A 6,219-nucleotide genomic window follows, 5' to 3' on the forward strand; every position below is an offset into this window, starting at 1 on the left:
GTAACGTCTGCAGCAGGTAAACAGACTGTAACGTCTGCAGGTAAACAGACTGTAACGTCTGCAGTGGGTAAACAGACTGTAACGTCTGCAGCAGGTAAACAGACTGTAACGTCTGCAGCAGGTAAACAGACTGTAACGTCTGGAGGTAAACAGAATGTAACGTCTGCAGCGGTTAAACAGACTGTAACGTCTGCAGCGGGTAAACAGACTGTAACGTCTGCAGCGGGTAAACAGACTGTAACGTCTGCAGCAGGTAAACAGACTGTAACGTCTGCAGTGGGTAAACAGACAGTAACGTCTGCAGCAGGTATTCAGACTGTAACGTCTGCAGGTAAACAGACTGTAACTTCTGCAGCGGGTAAACAGACTGTAACGTCTGCAGTGGATAAACAGACTGTAACGTCTGCAGGTAAACAGACTGTAACGTCTGCAGCAGGTAAACAGACTGTAAAGTCTGCAGCAGGTAAACAGGCTGTAACGTCTGCAGCAGGTAAGCAGACTGTAAGGTCTGCAGTTAAACAGACTGTAATGTCTGCAGGTAAACAGACTGTAACATCTGCAGGTAAACAGACTGTAACGTCTGCAGCAGGTAAACAGGCTGTAAGGTCTGCAGCAGGTAAACAGACTGTAAGGTCTGCAGTTAAACAGACTGTAACGTCTGCAGGTAAACAGACTGTAACGTCTGCAGCAGGTAAACACACTGTAACGTCTGCAGCAGGTAAACAGGCTGTAACGTCTGCAGCAGGTAAACAGACTGTAAGGTCTGCAGTTAAACAGACTGTAACGTCTGCAGGTAAACAGACTGTAACGTCTGCAGCAGGTAAACAGACTGTAACGTCTGCAGGTAAACAGACTGTAACGTCTGCAGCAGATAAACAGACTGTAACGTCTGCAGTTAAACAGACTGTAATGTCTGCAGGTAAACAGACTGTAATGTCTGCAACAGGTAAACAGACTGTAACTGTTCAGCAGGTAAACAGATTGTAACGTCTGCAGCGGGTAAACAGGCTGTAACGTCTGCAGCAGGTAAACAGACTGTAACGTCTGTAGCAGGTAAACAGACTGTAACGTCTGCAGCAGGTAAACAGACTGTAACGCCTGCAGGTAAACAGACTGTAACGTCAGCAGTTAAACAGACTGTAACGTCTACAGGTAAACAGACTGTAACATCTGCAGCAGGTAAACAGACTGTAACGTCTGCAGCAGGTAAACAGACTGTAGCGTCTGCAGTTAAACAGACTGTAATGTCTGCAGGTAAACAGACTGTAATGTCTGCAACAGGTAAACAGACTGTAACTGTTCAGCAGGTAAACAGATTGTAACGTCTGCAGCGGGTAAACAGACTGTAACGTCTGCAGCAGGTAAACAGACTGTAACGTCTGCAGCGGGTAAACAGACAGTAACGTCTGCAGCAGGTAAACAGACTGTAACGTCTGCAGGTAAACAGACTGTAACGTCTGCAGTGGGTAAACAGACTGTAACGTCTGCAGCAGGTAAACAGACTGTAACGTCTGCAGCAGGTAAACAGACTGTAACGTCTGGAGGTAAACAGAATGTAACGTCTGCAGCGGTTAAACAGACTGTAACGTCTGCAGCGGGTAAACAGACTGTAACGTCTGCAGCGGGTAAACAGACTGTTACGTCTACAGGTAAACAGACTGTAACGTCTAGAGGTAAACAGACTTTAACGTCTGCAGCAGGTAAACACACTGTAACGTCTGCAGTAGGTAAACAGACTGTAACGTCTGCAGAAGGTAAACAGACTGTAAAGTCTGCAGCGGGTAAACAGACAGTAACGTCTGCAGCAGGTAAACAGACTGTAACGTCTGCAGGTAAACAGACTGTAACTTCTGAAGCGGGTAAACAGACTGTAACGTCTGCAGCGGGTAAACAGACTGTAACGTCTGCAGCGGGTAAACAGACTGTAACGTCTGCAGCAGGTAAACACACTGTAACGTCTGCAGCAGGTAAACAGGCTGTAACGTCCGCAGCAGGTAAACAGACTGTAAGGTCTGCAGTTAAACAGACTGTAACGTCTGCAGGTAAACAGACTGTAACGTCTGCAGCAGGTAAACAGACTGTAACGTCTGCAGGTAAACAGACTGTAACTTCTGAAGCGGGTAAACAGACTGTAACGTCTGCAGGTAAACAGACTGTAACTTCTGAAGCGGGTAAACAGACTGTAACGTCTGCAGGTAAACAGACTGTAACGTCTGCAGCAGGTAAACACACTGTAACGTCTGCAGCAGGTAAACAGGCTGTAACATCTGCAGCAGGTAAACAGACTGTAAGCTCTGCAGTTAAACAGACTGTAACGTCTGCAGGTAAACAGACTGTAACGTCTGCAGCAGGTAAACAGACTGTAACGTCTGCAGGTAAACAGACTGTAACGTCTGCAGCAGATAAACAGACTGTAACGTCTGCAGTTAAACAGACTGTAACGTCTGCAGGTAAACAGACTGTAACGTCTGCAGCAGGTAAACAGACTGTAACGTCTGCAGCAGGTAAACAGACTGTAACGTCTGCAGGTAAACAGACTGTAACGTCTGCAGCGGTTAAACAGACTGTAACGTCTGCAGCAGGTAAACAGATTGTAAAGTCTGCAGCGGGTAAACAGACAGTAACGTCTGCAGCAGGTAAACAGACTGTAACGTCTGCAGGTAAACAGACTGTAACTTCTGAAGCGGGTAAACAGACTGTAACGTCTGCAGCGGGTAAACAGACTGTAACGTCTGCAGGTAAACAGACTGTAACGTCTGCAGCAGGTAAACACACTGTAACGTCTGCAGCAGGTAAACAGGCTGTAACGTCTGCAGCAGGTAAACAGACTGTAAGGTCTGCAGTTAAACAGACTGTAATGTCTGCAGGTAAACAGACTGTAAAATCTGCAGGTAAACAGACTGTAACGTCTGCAGCAGGTAAACAGACTGTAACGTCTGCAGTAGGTAAACAGACTGTAACGTCTGCAGAAGGTAAACAGACTGTAACGTCTGCAGGTAAACAGACTGTAACGTCTGCAGCGGTTAAACAGACTGTAACGTCTGCAGCAGGTAAACAGACTGTAACGTCAGCAGGTAAACACACTGTAACGTCTGCAGCAGGTAAACAGACAGTAACGTCTGCAGCAGGTATACAGACTGTAACGTCTGCAGCGGGTAAACAGACAGTAATGTCTGCAGCAGGTAAACAGACTGTACCGTCTGCAGGTTAACAGACTGTAACGTCTGCAGCGGGTAAACAGACAGTAACGTCTGCAGCAGGTAAACAGACTGTAACGTCTGCAGGTAAACAGACTGTAACGTCTGCAGTGGGTAAACAGACTGTAACGTCTGCAGCAGGTAAACAGACTGTAACGTCTGCAGCAGGTAAACAGACTGTAACGTCTGGAGGTAAACAGAATGTAACGTCTGCAGCGGTTAAACAGACTGTAACGTCTGCAGCGGGTAAACAGACTGTAACGTCTGCAGCGGGTAAACAGACTGTAACGTCTGCAGCAGGTAAACAGACTGTAACGTCTGCAGTGGGTAAACAGACAGTAACGTCTGCAGCAGGTATTCAGACTGTAACGTCTGCAGGTAAACAGACTGTAACTTCTGCAGCGGGTAAACAGACTGTAACGTCTGCAGTGGATAAACAGACTGTAACGTCTGCAGGTAAACAGACTGTAACGTCTGCAGCAGGTAAACAGACTGTAAAGTCTGCAGCAGGTAAACAGGCTGTAACGTCTGCAGCAGGTAAGCAGACTGTAAGGTCTGCAGTTAAACAGACTGTAATGTCTGCAGGTAAACAAACTGTAACATCTGCAGGTAAACAGACTGTAACGTCTGCAGCAGGTAAACAGGCTGTAAGGTCTGCAGCAGGTAAACAGACTGTAAGGTCTGCAGTTAAACAGACTGTAACGTCTGCAGGTAAACAGACTGTAACGTCTGCAGCAGGTAAACAGACTGTAGCGTCTGCAGCAGGTAAACAGACTGTAACGTCTGCAGCGGGTGAACAGACAGTAACGTCTGCAGCGGGTAAACAGACTGTAACGTCTGCAGCAGGTAAACAGACTGTAACGTCTGCAGGTAAACAGACTGTAACGTCTGCAGCGGTTAAACAGACTGTAACGTCTGCAGCAGGTAAACAGACTGAAACGTCTGCAGCGGGTGAACAGACTGTAACGTCTGCAGCGGGTAAACAGACTGTAACGTCTGCAGCAGGTAAACAGACTGTAACGTCTGCAGGTAAACAGACTGTAACGTCTGCAGCGGTTAAACAGACTGTAACGTCTGCAGCAGGTAAACAGACTGTATCGTCTGCAGCAGGTAAACAGACTGTAACGTCTGCAGCGGGAAAACAGACAGTAACGTCTGCAGCAGGTTAACAGACTGTAACTGTTCAGCAGGTAAACAGACTGTAACGTCTGCAGGTAAACAGACTGTAACGTCTGCAGCGGGTAAACAGACAGTAACGTCTGCAGCAGGTAAACAGACTGTAACGTCTGCAGGTAAACAGACTGTAACGTCTGCAGGTAAACAGACTGTAACGTCTGCAGCAGGTAAACACACTGTAACGTCTGCAGCAGGTAAACAGGCTGTAACGTCTGCAGCAGGTAAACAGACTGTAAGGTCTGCAGTTAAACAGACTGTAACGTCTGCAGGTAAACAGACTGTAACGTCTGCAGCAGGTAAACAGACTGTAACGTCTGCAGGTAAACAGACTGTAACGTCTGCAGCAGATAAACAGACTGTAACGTCTGCAGTTAAACAGACTGTAATGTCTGCAGGTAAACAGACTGTAATGTCTGCAACAGGTAAACAGACTGTAACTGTTCAGCAGGTAAACAGATTGTAACGTCTGCAGCGGGTAAACAGGCTGTAACGTCTGCAGCAGGTAAACAGACTGTAACGTCTGCAGCAGGTAAACAGACTGTAACGTCTGCAGCAGGTAAACAGACTGTAACGCCTGCAGGTAAACAGACTGTAACGTCTGCAGTTAAACAGACTGTAACGTCTACAGGTAAACAGACTGTAACATCTGCAGCAGGTAAACAGACTGTAACGTCTGCAGCAGGTAAACAGACTGTAGCGTCTGAAGCAGGTAAACAGACTGTAACGTCTGCAGCGGGTGAACAGACAGTAACGTCTGCAGCGGGTAAACAGACTGTAACGTCTGCAGCAGGTAAACAGACTGTAACGTCTGCAGGTAAACAGACTGTTACGTCTACAGGTAAACAGACTGTAACGTCTAGAGGTAAACAGACTTTAACGTCTGCAGCAGGTAAACACACTGTAACGTCTGCAGTAGGTAAACAGACTGTAACGTCTGCAGAAGGTAAACAGACTGTAAAGTCTGCAGCGGGTAAACAGACAGTAACGTCTGCAGCAGGTAAACAGACTGTAACGTCTGCAGGTAAACAGACTGTAACTTCTGAAGCGGGTAAACAGACTGTAACGTCTGCAGCGGGTAAACAGACTGTAACGTCTGCAGCAGGTAAACAGGCTGTAACGTCCGCAGCAGGTAAACAGACTGTAAGGTCTGCAGTTAAACAGACTGTAACGTCTGCAGGTAAACAGACTGTAACGTCTGCAGCAGGTAAACAGACTGTAACGTCTGCAGGTAAACAGACTGTAACTTCTGAAGCGGGTAAACAGACTGTAACGTCTGCAGCGGGTAAACAGACTGTAACGTCTGCAGGTAAACAGACTGTAACGTCTGCAGCAGGTAAACACACTGTAACGTCTGCAGCAGGTAAACAGGCTGTAACATCTGCAGCAGGTAAACAGACTGTAAGGTCTGCAGTTAAACAGACTGTAACGTCTGCAGGTAAACAGACTGTAACGTCTGCAGCAGGTAAACAGACTGTAACGTCTGCAGGTAAACAGACTGTAACGTCTGCAGCAGATAAACAGACTGTAACGTCTGCAGTTAAACAGACTGTAACGTCTGCAGGTAAACAGACTGTAACGTCTGCAGCAGGTAAACAGACTGTAACGTCTGCAGCAGGTAAACAGACTGTAACGTCTGCAGGTAAACAGACTGTAACGTCTGCAGCGGTTAAACAGACTGTAACGTCTGCAGCAGGTAAACAGACTGTAAAGTCTGCAGCGGGTAAACAGACAGTAACGTCTGCAGCAGGTAAACAGACTGTAACGTCTGCAGGTAAACAGACTGTAACTTCTGAAGCGGGTAAACAGACTGTAACGTCTGCAGCGGGTAAACAGACTGTAACGTCTG

This window comes from Labrus mixtus, unplaced genomic scaffold (assembly GCF_963584025.1).
Source record: "Labrus mixtus unplaced genomic scaffold, fLabMix1.1 SCAFFOLD_35, whole genome shotgun sequence".
NCBI classification, from domain to species: domain Eukaryota; kingdom Metazoa; phylum Chordata; class Actinopteri; order Labriformes; family Labridae; genus Labrus; species Labrus mixtus.